This window comes from Ursus arctos, chromosome X (assembly GCF_023065955.2).
Source record: "Ursus arctos isolate Adak ecotype North America chromosome X, UrsArc2.0, whole genome shotgun sequence".
Lineage (NCBI taxonomy): Eukaryota > Metazoa > Chordata > Mammalia > Carnivora > Ursidae > Ursus > Ursus arctos.
Window position 1 is genome coordinate 74,994,985 of NC_079873.1, and position 16,545 is coordinate 75,011,529.

Below are 16,545 nucleotides of genomic sequence, written 5' to 3' on the forward strand. Positions count from 1 at the left end.
GATATGTTTTGCTACTCTGTCTTTCTTTTGACATCCATTTGTGTTATAATGTTTCTCCATCCCCTGACTTTCAATCTGTAGATGTGTTTAGATAAAGTGAGTTTCTTGTAGGCAGTGCAGAGATGGTTCTTATTTTTTTATCCATTCTGTCACTCTTTATCTTTTGATTAGAGCATTTAGTCCACTTACATTCAGAGTAATTTTGATAGATATGAACTTAGTGCCATCTTATTACTTCTTTTGTCATTGTTTTTGGAGATTTTCTCTGATCTTTTCTTGTCTTTGTCACTTTTGCACTCTCTTTTGCATTCAAAAAGTCCCCTTTAATATTTTTGTAGGGCTGGTTTAGTGCTCAGGAACTCCTTTAGTTTTTGTTTGTCTGGAAACTCTTTACCTCTCCTTTTATTCTCAATAGTCTTGCTGGAGAGAGTATTATTGGCTGCACATTCTTCCCATTCAGCACTTTGAATATATCATGCCACTCTCTTTTGGCTTGCCACGTTTCTGTGGAGAGAGATCTGCAGGTCTCTTATGGGCTTTCCCTTGTAAGTTAAGGACTTCTTTTGTTTTGCTGCTTTTAAGATTTGTTCTTTATCAGTATATTTGTAAATTTAATTACAATGTGTCTTGGTGTTGGCCTGCTTTTGTTCATTTTGATGAGGGTTCTCTGTGCCTCTTGGATCTGGATGTCTGTTTCCCTCCCCAGATTAGAGAAGCTTTCAGCTGTTATTTGTTCAAATAATTATCTGCCCCCTTTGCTCTCTCTTCTTCTGGAACTCCTATAATATGTATGTCATTACATTTAATGGAGTCACTGAATCCCCTAAGTCTGTTCTCATGTTCCATTATTCTTTTTTCTCTCTTCTGTCAGCTTTATTATTTTCCTTTTTTTTTTTTTTTGTCTTCTAGGTCACTTACTCATTCCTCTGTTTCTTCCAGCCTGCTGTGCATTGCATCAGTCCTGTTTCCTATCTCATTTATAGCATTCTTTATTTCTGATTGATTCTCTCTTAAGTCTTTTATGTCTGGGGTAAGATCTCCCTGATGTCTTTTCTTCTTTTCTCAAGCCTGGTAAGTATCCTTATGATTGTTGCTTTAAATTCTCCATCAGGCATGTTACTTATGTCTGTTTCACTTGGGTCTCTGGTGGCAGCCTTGTTTTGTTTTTTCATTTGGGATGATTCCTCCATCTTGACATTCTAAGTCTCTGCCTTCTTCTCTGTTAGAAAATCCTTTTATATTTCCTACTCCTGAAAGTAATGGTTTTATGAAGATGAGGTCATGTAGTGCCCAGGACCTGGCATTTCAGAGAGTGTCTCTGGTGTGTGCTGAGTGTGCTCTGCTGTTGTGTTTTGGTGGCTCAGTCTTTAAGGTCAGTCATTTGCAGAGGCTCCACTTGTTTGCTATGGGCAGTATTTGGTCCTTGGCCAGAATGTGGCTAGTTTTAACTTGGCATACTCTGGTTTGCTTATAAATCAAACCTGATACTACTTCTGCTTGAACTGAAGCCATGAGGAACTCTTTGGTTAGCAGACATGGTGTGGGCAAAGAGTTCTGTTGCTCTTCTGGGGGAGGTGCCCACTGCATTGTGACTGAGGCAGGCTTGACAGACGGGCATTCTCACCAGACTACAGGGGTATAGAGCTTGGTATATCAAGTTAGGCAGCCAATGTAGGTGCTGTATTGCTTCCTGCAGGTGTTTTTTTGTTTATGCTGAGGGTCAGAGGAGAAAAACAGCACCAGCCAACTCCTTAATTCTTTGGAGAGATGTCTCCATGAATGCTGCCTCTCAGGGAAGCACTCTGAGAAGAGTGAATAATCGTCTATCTGTGTGCCCCCCGGGTATTCTTCAGATTGTTATTTCCATGCTGTTTCCCCCAGGGTTGTTTGCTTGTCTTCTTTCCAGGAGAAAGGCAGTGCCTTTGCTGTCCTTTAAAGCTCTAGGCTTTAAGCCCCACTGGTTGCAAGAACTCATGAAAATCAGCCCCTCTCATTTTCCAAGTCAATGGCTTTGGGGAAATGTTCTCCTGGTATGTTCCTCTGTGTGTTTTACTCTCTTTTGCTCTTCCCTGGGACCATGGCTTCCTCCACTCCACAGCACCTGCAATCTGTTTCTCTCCTAAACTCCAACTCCACACAACCTACCTTCTTCCATATGGCCTCTTCTCTCCCTTCAGTTGTGGAGTTTGTTCTGTCAGTCTTCAGGTTGATTTCTGGGTATTTAGGATGATTTTACAGTTATCTAGTTGTGTTCCTGGAATGAGATGAGCCTAGAGTCCTCCTATTCTACTGCCATCTTCCTCCTCCTATAAGCCTATAAATTTTTTTTTAATTGAAGTATAGTTGACACACAATGTTACATTAATTTTAGGTCTACAACATAGTAATTCAATAAATCTATACCTTATGCTATGCTTACCAAGTATAGCTATCATCTGTCTCCATATAACACTATTATGATACCATTGACTATATTCCCCATGCTGTGCCTTTTATTTTCATGACTAATTCATTCCATAACTGGAAGCCTTTATCTCCCAATCCCTTTCACCCATTTCAGCTTAACAGATTTTACTCAGACATAGTAATTCTGGAGATTTGAACAGGAAATGTAAGCAATACATATCCAAATCAAAGGGGGGGAAAGCCACTTGTTTAAGGAAAATTCAAATAGATTCTGAACATATTTTTGGGTGTTATATATCAAGGTCTACAATTGTGGCTTTGAAGTACGCTTCAAACTTTAATAATAATTCCTGTCTTAATGTTTGTCTGTGTTGCAGCAGCCAGATATGTGAACTCCAGGTTTTAAAAGCTGTTTTGCTGTTACTGTCATGCCTGGTGATTTATCAATTGATCATCCAACACAAAGAATAAGAAGGCCTGGTGCCTGTAGAGTTCAAAGCAACTACCATCAAAAACACATTGCAACATCATGACCCACCAAACAGTGGTACAGATCTGGATTAATCAAGTCCCCAGAAGATAATGGTTTATCTTTCACCTTAGGTTGAAGAACGACCAGAACGTGCATGTGGTGGTGGGAGGCAGACATTACAATGAAAAATAGTCTTGCTGACAGTGAGGCTGTGAGGGGAAACTGAGAAATTAAAGAGAAACCACTCCTGAGAAACCATACATAGACTCAAAAAACAAACTGTGCCAAACCAAACTGTAATCACAAACTAGTGGAGCTTAACACCAGCTGCTTCAGACCCATATTTTCTAAGAGAAGACTACAAATAAACTGATACAACATGAAGAACTGTATCTATGCACAGATGTGTGTGTTTTAAAGATAAGTTTTCTAACTGTTCCAACTACTTCTCAGTTTACAGATTTGGTCCAATTCCTGCCAAGACCACCCTATTACTAACTTCAGCCTCCAAAATCCCCTAAGTCATCTTCCTTAACCCCCTCCTTTAGAGACACCCAATGTTCACCTGGTGTGCAGCTCCTTGTTGCAGCTCTAATAAACCTAATTTGGACTGCTGTTGTGCTCTTGCCCAGTCTTTGGCTGAATGTCTTTAACACATTTGTTAACAAACTGAGGGCTTCAGAAGGGAGGGGGGTGGGAGAATGGGATAGGCTGGTGATGGGTATTAAGGAGGGCACATATTGCATGGTGCACTGGGTGTTATATGCAAGTAATGAATCATGGAACTTTACATCAAAAACTAGGGATGTACTGTATGATGACAAACATAATATAATAAAAAATTATTATTAAATAAAAAAAAATAAGCCCTCTAACAGATGGGTCTGCCAGTCATTCTTTCTTATTATGTGTAAAGACTGCAGAGAAGAATGTATTTCTTATCTGAGTGTATTATGTATTCCCATATTGACTACTCTACTGATTGTAGTATTCTATAGTTCTGATTTCATTGCTAAATTTGTGATTATATGTTTGTGTACATGATCCAAATTATCATAGTTAATACACCTTTTATGAGAATGTGAATTTGACCACATTCAATAACATTATTAGTTTATGAATATTGAGTCAGATACTCTGTAGTCAACGATGACTAACGCATCATTTTTCAGAAGTGGTTTAAGTATTTAGAGATCTATAACTGTGCAGTGCCTTGCATGAGAAATAGGCACTGTCTTTGCCTTACCTCACTAGATAGCCGCTGGTAGAGAACTTTAGTGTCCAGCACTGTCCCTTTGACATTTCCCCTCAGAACTAAATTTACATTCAAAAATAAAGCAAAAAATAATTTTTCAAAGGTTATGGAACAAAATTCTGTCTCTGTCTTTGTCTCTGTTTCCATTTCTGTGCACACATAAACACTATCTTTTCACACACACACATACACACTTTTTCTCTTTAGAAAAGTAACCCCATTTAGTACATATTTTCTAGCTTGGTGGGCTAATGAGAAGTGACTTTTTAATTATGTGTCTCTCATAAGCAAGTAGCCATGATGGCTTCTTCTTTATTTTGATAGAATCATGGAATCTTGAACTAAAAGTGATATTAGTGATTCTATTATTCAAAGTTCTCCAGAGAAATGGAACCAATAGGATACACACACACACACACACACACATATATATATATGTATATGTATATATATGTGTGTGTGTATTTATGTAGGATATATGTAAGGTATCTATATATAAAGAGAAACAGAAGATATAAGATATATATCATATCATCTAAAATATGTATTATATATGTATGTATGTATATCATACATATGATAGGATATCTATATATAAAGAGAGGAGGAAAGAAGGAAAGCACTTTATTTTAATAATTTTTTAAATGAAATTGGCTCATGTGATTGTGGGGGTTTGCACATTCAAAATCTGTAAGTCAGGTCGTGAGGCTGAAAATTCAGGCTGCAGTTGATGCTGCAGTCTTGAAGCGAAATTTCTTCTTCTCTGGGAAACCTTAGCTTTTGTTTTTAAGGCCTTCAACTGATTAGATGATGTCTACTCACATTATTGAAGATAATTTCTTATTTAAAGTCAACTACTTATAGATTGTAGCCACATCTACAAAATATTTTCACAGCAATACTCAGACTAATTTTTATTAAATAAGTACTATAGCCTAGATAAGTTGATACATAAAACTAATCACCATAGTGATAATTTAAATTCAACTAATTTTATATCTGAGAAACCTGAGGCCTGCGGAGAGAAGGAAGATGCCTAATCATCTAGCTAATAAGTTTCTGGCATTCTAGAATTAGTATCCAAATCTATTTATACCAGATTGAGAGTTCTTACCATTTACAAACGGTGTGTACCATTATATTTGTGGAAGGATTATAATAGCTCCTAAGTACTTGTTCATCATGGAATTTCTTATGTTTGTAGTTAATTCGGAAGGATTATCCTCAGTGTGTTAGGAACAACTTATTAAAAGATATATTACATGAATCAACTGAATGCTGTTATCAGTCTTAAGCACCAAACTAAAATATTTAAACATATGGAAATATTGTTGAGCTGTTTTATAAATTAAGTGACTAAAAGCCCTAAGTTACCTTTTATTTTACATCCAACTTGTAATTCTATTTTAATAAAAATGTCTATTAGTTTACATACAAAATAAATTTCGTTTAATTCACATTTTCTTACCTCACAAATTGAATAATATTAAGATGTGTTATTTATAAGAATTTACATTTTTCTCCACTAGGAATACTTAAAGGCTTCCAGTGAGATGGTGTCATAAATTAGTTTCTAAACAATGCTAGCAAATTCAGTGGAAAATAATTCTTTTACAATAGGAAACAAGATTTCTAATTAAATAATTTAAGTTTGTTCCATAAGGGGTGGCTTTATAATCAAAGACATGATGCAGTAAGCCTCTCAATATTCACCTTTTTAAACTGGAATCTCTGTAGATGAACTTGATACTGGATACATAAGATAAAATGAAATGATCTTTTAGGTCACAGAAGAAATGCAAACATTTTATTAGTGACTTTACCATTTATTCCAGAAAGGAAGTCTTTAGTTCCCCAAAAATGCTCAGTATAAATACCAGTGGCAGTTCAAAGAATCACTCGATGTATAACAAAACAAAAAGGAAAGTACAAATAAAATGTCATAAATTTTAAATAATAATTTTAGAATTGGTGGTATAGATACTTTCTATACTGCTGGTGTTAGTAGATATTTGTCATTTCTTTCTGTAGGTCAATTTGGTGACCCAATGAAAAAAAGTTTTTGAAAAAAAATCCTCTTTTTCCCAATAATTCAATTCCTAGGAATTTATCTTAAGGATATTATTAAGTAAATGAGCAAAGATAGGTGTACAAAAATGTTTGTGTTTATAATAATTATAAATTCATGTCAAAAGTAAGTTGTTCAATAAGGTATGGTTTATTAATGCAACAGAATACTATGCACCCTTTAAAAGTTGTATATGAATATTAAACAATGAAAAGTCAGGTTATAGAAATATATGCATAGCATGCATAATGTGTTTCTATTTTTCAAAGTATAAATGTATACATTGAAAATGCTTATAAATATATACAGCAATGTGGTAGCAGTTGATCTATTTGGGTAGTAGCATTATTATTGTTTTTGTTTTCTTCTCTTGGCTTACCTTCATTTTACATAATTTTTAATAAGTTATAGGAACATGAGTTTTCTTGTTATGGGAAAATAATGAAAGTTATGTTTTTTAAATGTACTTAAGAAAAAAAGTTGTTACTAAGCAGTACCTAATTACTTTTCAAGCCTAAGACACACTGCTATGGGTTGAATTATATCCCCCCGACCAAGTTCATATATCGAAGTCTTAATTCCCAATGTGACTGTATTTGGATATAAGACTTTTAGGAGTTAATTAAGGTTAAATGAGGTCATAATACTAGGGCCCTAATTCCATAGGACTGGTGGCCTTATAAGATAAGGAAGAGAGAGATCTGTTTCTCACCACGTACACTCATGGATGAAAGGCCATGTGTGCATACAGTGAGAAGGTAGCCATCTGCAAATATGAAAGAGATCTCACCAGAATCCAATCACATTGGCACCCTGATCTTGGACTTCTAGAGTCCAGAAGTGTGAGAAAATAAATTACTGCTGTTACCCAATATTTTGTTATGAGAGCCTGAACAGACTAAGACACATGTTTTTTAATCATTTAACAAATGCTTTTTAGTCATTTTTAAATTTTACTGTGCCTAGTCCCAAAGAAATTTAAATTGGCCAAAATGAGGTGATAATAAGTTCTGTTAAGTCAGGGGAAAGAAATTAATCTAGACTCTGAAGAGTACATAATGTTTGAAAGAGATGTGAGATGGTCTGAAGATGATGGTGGGAACAGTATAAGCAATGGCAAAGAGGTGGGACACTATGAAGCATAATCAAGGGATAAGAAGTAGACCAATGTAAGTACATAGATGAAAGAAGACCAGAAGGTGAGAGGACTCTTATTTTTCTCATGAAGTACTTTTTAAAATTGTTAATAAACATTCACAATGGACAAAAATAAGCTACCAAGTATAATAATGTTTTTTGAAATTTTATTAAACTACATTTTGTTTTAAGGTATATTATCAATTTAAAAATGACACTACAGATAAAATGCTGGTATCCAAGATCTGCAAAGAACTTCTCAAACTCAATACATGGGAAACAAATAAATCAAAAAAATGGGCAGAAGATATGAACAGAGACTTTTCCAATGAAGACATACAAATGGCTAACAGACACATGAAAAAATGTTCAACATCATTAGCCATCAGGGAAATTTAAATCAAAACCAACTTGAGATACCACCTTACACCAGTTAGAATGGCAAAAATTGACAAGGCAAGAAACAACAAATGTTGGAGAGGATGTGGAGAAAGGGGAACCCTCTTACACTGTCAGTGGGAAAGCCAAGTTGGTAAAGCCACTTTGGAAAACAGTGTGGAGCTTCCTTAAAAAATTAAAAATAGAGCTACCCTATGATCCGGCCATTGCAGTACTGGGTATTTACCCCAAAAATACAGATGTAGTGAAAAGAAGGGCCATATGCACCCCAATGTTCATAGCAGCATTGTCCACAACAGCCAAACTGTGGAAGGAGCTGAGATGCCCTTCAACAGAAGAATGGATAAAGAAGATGTGGTCCATATATAAAATGGAATACTACTCAGCCATCAGGAAGAATGATTACCCATCATTTGCGGCAACATGGATGGAATTGGAGGAGATTACGCTAAGTGAAATAAGTCAAGCAGAGAAAGACAATTATCATATGGTTTCACTCATTTGTGGAACATAAGGAATAGCAGGGAGATCGTTAGGAGAAGGAAAGGAAAAATGAAGGGGAGGGAAGCAGAAGGGGAAATGAACCATGAGAGACTGGACTCCAGGAAACAAACAGAGGATTTTAGAGGGGAGGGGGTGATGGGATGGGCTAGCTGGGTGAAGGGTATTGAGGGCACGTATTGCATGGAGCACTGGGTGTTATACACAAACTATGAATCATGGAACACTGCATCGAAAACTAATGTCGTTGGGAGGAGTTAAGATGGCGGAGGAGTAGGAGACACCTTTTTCAGCCGGTCCCCCGAGTCGAGCTGGATAGGTACCAGACCAGCCTAAACAACCACGGAATCAGCCTGAGACGCAGGAAGATGCATCTGGATCTCTACAAATGAACATCTCCAGTGCTGAGTATTGAGGTACGAAGCAGGGAGCCATGAAATCGTGCACAGATATCAGAAGATAAACGGAAGGGGGAGGGAGCCGCCGCGTTCGGGTGCCGGGAAGCGGTAGCCACTTGCACGGGAGAGTGGGCGGGGCTCGCGGACGGCACCCGCAAAACAGCAGACTGAGACCGTGAGCCGGGTGCGCGCACCACCAGGCATCTCGCGGAACACCAGAATCCTGGTGCGCTCACTGGATCCAGACTGAGACCGGGAGCTTCCGGAGCGTGCGGGGCGGCTGGCGACTGGCGGCATTAGAAACACAAAGGACAGAGACGCGCCGGCCCTGGAAGTGAGGGCTGGGACGCCGGGTGTGGGGCGCACATCCTGGGACCCTGCACGGTTAAGCAGCACCAACAGTAACAGAGTTAAAGTGGCCAGAACATTAGTAGAGAACGGGCCGCAATCCCTCTGTTCTGTGACAGAGGCTGAAATTCGGCCGCTGCTGCTCTGACTCTAAGAAGAGGCACAGCAAACCACCAGGGAAAGCCCCCAGAGAACAAAAGCCTGGAAATACCGGCTCAGAGAGTGCCCGTCCCCATCCCCCCTCGCAGGGGACACGGATACTCTACCCAAACAGGGTTGCCTGAGTATCAGCGCGGCAGGCCCCTCCCCCAGAAGGCAGGATGAAAAATCAAGAAGCCCACAACCCGGGCGCCTGGGTGGCACAGTCATTGAGCGCCTGTCTTCGGTTTAGGGCGTGATCCCGGCGTTCTGGAAAGGAGTCCCTCATCGGGCTCCTCCGCTGGGAGCCTGCTTCTTCCTCTCCCACTCCCCTGCTTCTGTTCCCTCTCTCGCTGGTTGGCTGACACATAAATAAATAAATAAATAAATAAATAAATAAATAAATAAAATCTTTAAAGAAGAAGCCCACATCCCTAAGATCCCTATAAAACAAGGGACACGGCCTGGGACCCAGTCAATAATTTGGGCTCTGGACAACCCCGCAACCTCTCCTCATCAGAATGACAAGAAGAAGAAGTCCCCCCCAGCAAAGAAAAGACAGTGAGTCTGTGGCCTCTGCCACAGAAATAATGGATATGGATGTAACCAAAGTATCAGAAATGGAATTCAGAGTAACGATGGTCAAAATGATGAGTAGAATTGAAAAAAGTATTAACGAAAAGGTTACTGAGAATATAGAATCCCTAAGGACAGAAATGAGAGTGAATCTGACAGAAATTAAAAATTCTATGAGCCAAATGCAGGCAAAACTAGAGGCTCTGACGGCCAGGGTCACAGAAGCAGAGGAATGGGTTAGTGAATTGGAGGATGGGTTAATAGAGGAAAAAATGAAAATAGAAGATGGTCTTAAAAAAATTCACGCCCACGAATGTAGGTTACGGGAGATTACTGACTCAATGAAATGATCCAATGTTAGAATCATTGGCATCCCCAAGGGGGTGGAGAAAAACAGAGGTCTAGAAGAGATATTTGAACAAATTGTAGCTGAAAACTTCCCTAATCTAGCGAGGAAAACAAACATTCGTGTCCAAGAGGCAGAGAGGACCCCTCCCAAGCTCAACCACAACAAACCTATGTCACGTCACGTCATAGTGCAAATCCCAAATATTAGATCCAAGGATACAGTATTGAAAGCGGCCAGGGCAAAGAAATTTCTCACGTACCAAGGCAAAGGCATCAGAATTACATCAGACCTGTCTACACAGACCTGGAATGAGAGAAAGGGTTGGGGGAGCATATTTAAAGCTCTTTCAGAGAAAAACATGCAGCCAAGGATCCTTTATCCAGCAAGGCTGTCATTCAGAATTAATGGAGAAATAAAGACCTTCCAGAATCTCCAGTCACTAACCAATTTCATAACCACGAAACCAGCCCTACAGGAGATATTACGGGGGGTTCTATAAAAGTAAAAAGGCCCCAAGAGTGATACAGAACAGAAAGTCACAGCCAATACAAACAAAGACTTTACTGGCAACATGGCATCATTAAAATCATATCTCTCAGTACTCAGTCTTAATGTGAATGGCTTAAATTCTCCCATGAAATGCCACAGGGCTGCAGATTGGATAAAAAGAAATGACCCATCCATTTGCTGTCTACAAGAGACTCATTTCAAACCCAAAGATGCATTCAGACTGAGAGTAAGGGGATGGAGTACCATCTTACACGCAAATGGACCTCAAAAGAAAGCTGGGGTAGCAATTCTCATATCAGATAAATTGGATTTTAAACTACAGACTATAGTTAGAGATGCAGAAGGGCACTAGATTATTCTTAAGGGAAGTATTCAACAAGTGGATATGACAATTATAAATATATATGCCCCCAACAGGGGAGCAGCAAGATACACAAGCCAACTCTTAACCAGAATAAAGAGACATATAGATAAAAATACATTAATAGTAGGGGACCTCAACACTCCACTATCAGAAATAGACAGAACACCCTGGCAAAAACTAAGCAAAGAATCAAAGGCTTTGAATGCCATACTCGACAAGTTGGACCTCATAGATATTTATAGAACACTACACCCCAGAACAAAAGAATACTCATTCTATTCTAATGCCCATGGTACATTCTCAAGAATAGACCATGTTCTGGGACACAAAACAGGTCTCAACCGATACCAAAAGATTGAAATTATCCCCTGCATATTCTCAGACCACAACGCTCTGAAATTGGAACTCAACCACAAGGAAAAATTTGGAAGAAACTCAAACACTTGGAGACTAAGAACCATCGTGCTCAGGAATGACTCGATAAAACAGGAAATCAAAAATCAAATTAAACAATTTATGGAGACCAATGAGAATGAAAATACAACAGTCCAAAACCTATGGGATACTGCAAAGGCAGTCCTAAGGGGGAAATACATAGCCATTCAAGCCTCACTCAAAAGAATAGAACAATCTAAAATGCAGTTTTTATATTCTCACCTCAAGAAGCTGGAACAGCAACAGAGGGACAGGCCTAATCCACGCACGAGGAAGCAGTTGACCAAAATTAGAGCTGGAATCAATCAAGCAGAAACCAGAAGTACAGTAGAGCAGATCAACAGGACTAGAAGCTGGTTCTTTGAGAGAATCAATAAAATTGACAGACCACTGGCAACACTTATCCAAAAGAAAAGAGAAGGACCCAGATTATTAAAATTATGAATGAAAAAGGAGAGGTCACGACGAACACCATTGAAATTGGAAGGATTATTAGAAATTTTTATCAACAGCTATATGCCAATAAACTAAGCAATCTGGAAGAGATGGAATCCTTCCTGGAAACCTATAAACTACCAAGATTGAAACAGGAAGAAATTGATTTCTTAAACAGGCCAATTAATTATGAAGAAATTGAGTCAGTGATAAACAACCTTCCAAATAACAAAACTCCAGGCCCGGACGGTTTTCCTGGGGAATTCTACCAAACATTCAAAGAAGAAATAATACCTATTCTCCTAAAGCTGTTTCAAAAAATAGAAACAGAAGGAAAGCTACCAAACTCATTCGATGAGGCCAATATTACCTTGATCCCCAAACCAGGCAAAGACCCCATTCAAAAGGAGAATTACAGATCGATCTCCCTAATGAATATGGACGCCAAAATCCTCAACAAGATACTTGCTAATAGAATCCAACAGTACATTAAAAGGATTATCCATCACGATCAAGTGGGATTCATACCTGGGATGCAAGCGTGGTTCAATATTCGCAAATCAATCAGCGTGATACATCATATCAACAAGAAAAAACTCAGGAACCATATGATCCTCTTAATTGATGCAGAAAAAGCATTTGACAAAATACAGCATCCTTTCCCGATTAAAACCCTTCAGAGTGTAGGAATAGAATGTACATTTCTCAATCTCATAAAAGCCATCTATGAAAAGCCTACTGCAAATATTATTCTCAATGGGGAAAAGCTGGAAGCCTTTCCCTTAAGATCGGGAACTCGACAAGGATGCCCACTCTCGCCACTATTATTCAACATAGTACTCGAAGTCCTTGCAACAGCAATCAGACAACAAAAAGGGATCAAAGGTATTCAAATCGGCAAAGAAGAAGTCAAAATGTCTCTCTTCGCAGATAACATGATACTCTATATGGAAAACCCAAAAGAAGCCATTCCCAAACTATTAGAAGTTATAGAGCAATTCAGTAATGTGGCGGGATACAAAATCAATGCTCAGAAATCAGTTGCATTTCTGTACACGAATAACGAGAACGAAGAAAGAGAAATTAGGGAATCCATCCCATTTACAATAGCACCAAAAACCATACGTTACCTTGGAATTAACTTAACCAGAGACGTAAAGGACCTTTATTCTAGAAACTATAAATCACTCTTAAAAGACATTGAGGAAGACATAAAAAGATGGAAAGATATTCCATGCTCATGGATCGGAAGAATTAACATAGTTAAAATGTCCATGCTACCCAGAGCAATCTACACTTTCAATGCTATCCCGATCAAAATACCGAGGACATTTTTCAAAGAACTGGAACAAATAGTCCTTAAATTTGTATGGAACCAGAAAAGGCCCTGAATCTCCAAGGAACTGTTGAAAAGGGAAAACAAAGCTGGGGGCATCACAATGCCAGATTTCGAGCTGTACTACAAAGCTGTGATCACAAAGACAGCATGGTACTGGCACAAAAACAGACACATAGACCAATGGAACAGAATAGAGAGCCCAGAAATGGACCCTCAGCTCTTTGGGCAACTAATATTTGATAAAGCAGGAAAAAAACATCCGGTGGAAAAAAGACAGTCTCTTCAATAAATGGTGCTAGGAAAATTGGACAGCTACATGCAAAAGAATGAAACTTGACCACTCTCTCACACCATACCCAAAAATAAACTCCAAATGGATGAAAGACCTCGATATGAGAAAGGAATCCATCAAAATTCTAGAGTAGAACATAGGCAGCAACCTCTACGACATCGGCCAAAGCAACCTTTTTCATGACACATCCCTAAAGGCAAGAGAAATAAAAGATAAAATGAATTTATGGGACTTCATCAAGATTAAAAGTTTCTGCACAGCCAAGGAAACAGTCAGAAAAACTAAGAGGCAGCCCACGGAATGGGAGAACATATTTGCAAATGACACTACAGATAAAGGACTGGTATCCAAGATCTACAAAGAACTTCTCAAACTCAATACACGAGAAACAAATAAACAAATCAAAAAATGGGCAGAAGATATGAACAGACACTTTTCCAATGAAGACATACAAATGGCTAACAGACACATGAAAAAATGTTCAAAATCATTAGCCATCAGGGAAATTCAAATCAAAACCACACTGAGATACCACCTTACGCCAGTTAGAATGGCAAAAATAGACAAGGCAAGAAACAACAATTGTTGGAGAGGATGAGGAGAAAGGGGATCCCTCCTACATTGTTGGTGGGAATGCAAGTTGGTACAGCCACTCTGGAAAACAGTGTGGAGGTCCCTTAAAAAGTTAAAAATTGAGCTACCCTATGATCCAGCCATTGCACTACTGGGTGTTTACCCCAAAGATACAGACGTAGTGAAGATAAGGGCCATAGGCACCCCAATGTTCATAGCAGCAATGTCCACAATAGCTAAATCGTGGAAGGAGCCGAGATGCCCTTCAACAGATGACTGGATTAAGAAGTTGTGGTCCATATATACAATGGAATATTACTCAGCTATCAGAAAGAACAAGTTCTCAACATTTGCTACAACATGGACGGCACTGGAGGAGAAAATGCTAAGTGAAATAAGTCAAGCAGAGAAAGACAACTATCATATGATTTCTCTCATCTATGGAACATAAGAACTAGGATGATCGGTAGGGGAAGAAAGGGATAAAGAAAGGGGGGGTAATCAGAAGGGGGAATGAAACATGAGAGACTATGGACTATGAGAAACAAACTGAGGACTTCAGAGGGGAGGGAGGTGGGGGAATGGGATAGACTGGTGATGGGTAGTAAGAAGGGCACATATTGCATGGTGCACTGGGTGTTATACACAACTAATGAATCATCGAGGCTTACATCGGAAACCGGGGATGTACTGTATGGTGACTAACATAATATAATAAAAAATCATTTAAAAAAAATAAAATAAAAAATAAAGAAAACTAATGTCATACTTTATGGTGACTAACATATCATAACAAAAAATTGTACTATTATAATTATGGACTTGTACTTCTTTTGGAAGCACTAACTTGCATAAATTTTGAAGAAATGAAGTTGTTGAGCAGGATTGGCAAAGGCCCAATTTGCCCACATGCTCAGAGAAATAGTAACTCCTATCCTAAGGAGGGACTAATGGATTCTTGAACATTAGGCCAGCAATTAGGCTTCTGATTATGTATTTGGAAGTCTCTGTTACTGTTTTACACTCTCACTTCAGTTTTAAAGATACCCAGTTATATGCTACCTAAAACACATGACAAGAAGAAAAAAAGCAGGGATGCCTGGGTGGTTCAGTTGGTTAAGTGTCTGCCTTGGCTTGGGTCATGATCCCAGGGTCCTGGGATTTAGTCCCACATGGGACTTCTTGCTCAGAAGGGAGCCTGCTTCTCTCTCCCTGCCACTCCCCCTGTTTGTGCTCTCTCGCTCTCTCTCTGACAAAAAAATAAATAAAATCTTTTTTTAAAAAAGAAGGAAAAAAGCAGAAGTGCAAAAGAAATAGTAGGAGAACAAGGGTTGCAGAATATCCACTCATACACTTACTGCCCTCTATGACCTGTGTACTAGATCATTTCCATCCCATCAGCAATTACTCACTAAGTTATAAACAATCGTGTCGTTACTGAAGAAGACTTGTGTTTCTAAAAGACAGAATTAGATGTATAAATTGAGGTCAGTGAGAAAGGAAAGGTCAATAGTAATGTTAAGAAAGTGAAAGTGTTAAACTTTGGTATTTTATGATGCATCTGGTATATAGAATGGTAACTACAAAATTATTCTTGAGATGTCATCTGTTTTAGAAAGATACAAATAAAAAATCCTCAAATTTCCTTTCTAAAAAATGAGCTAAATTTTAAGGGCCATCAATATGACTTAAAACCAATGTTTTAGGAGGATGGATGGAGAAATGACTGGCCTGGTTTTCCATTAGTGATTGACTAAACACATTTATTATTTGTTTATTCAACAAGCATTTAAGAAATGCTTACTCTGGGCCAAGGGCAGTAAAACTAGAGGTACAAAATGATATGTTTTCTGACCTAGAGATGAAAAAGCCTCAATAGAGAATGGGTCTTCCAAGTGGAATGCACAACAGTTTAGAGGGGAGATGTTAGCAAAGAAGGGGAAGTTTTTAGGGTCAGCAAAGTATTTATAAAATATTATCAATTAGGCATTTGTGCAGAAACTTTAACAATTTTCTTTCAAAAATTTCAAAGCATGCTTTTGAGACGGGATTTACCCTCATTTTATAGGAATCTTAATTCTAATGTGACTGAGTTATTTGCCTAACATCACAGAGTCTGTAAATAGTCAACCATGAATTTGAATCATGTCTGTCTAATTCTAAAACCTGTTATTTCTTACTACACCACACATCATCCCTTCAAACTATTTACAGTCAAGTTATGCAATTATCCGGTTTCTGGTTTACTTCTCCCCCCTCCCCAGCATGCAAGTTCAAGAAGAGTAATCTTACTCATTGCTATATCTCAAGTGTCTAGATCAGTATATGACTTATATTTGGCACTTATTAACATTTGTTGAATTAATGTAATATATAGACTAAAAGTTATTTAACTGGGGCACCTGGATGGCTCAGTTGGTTAAGCTAACTGTTCTTGATTTTGGCTCAGGTCTTGATCTCAATGGTTGTGAGATTGAGCCCTGCATCAAGCGTCATGTCAGGCTCCATGCCCAGTGTAGAGCCGGCTTAAGATTCTCTCTCTCCCTCTTC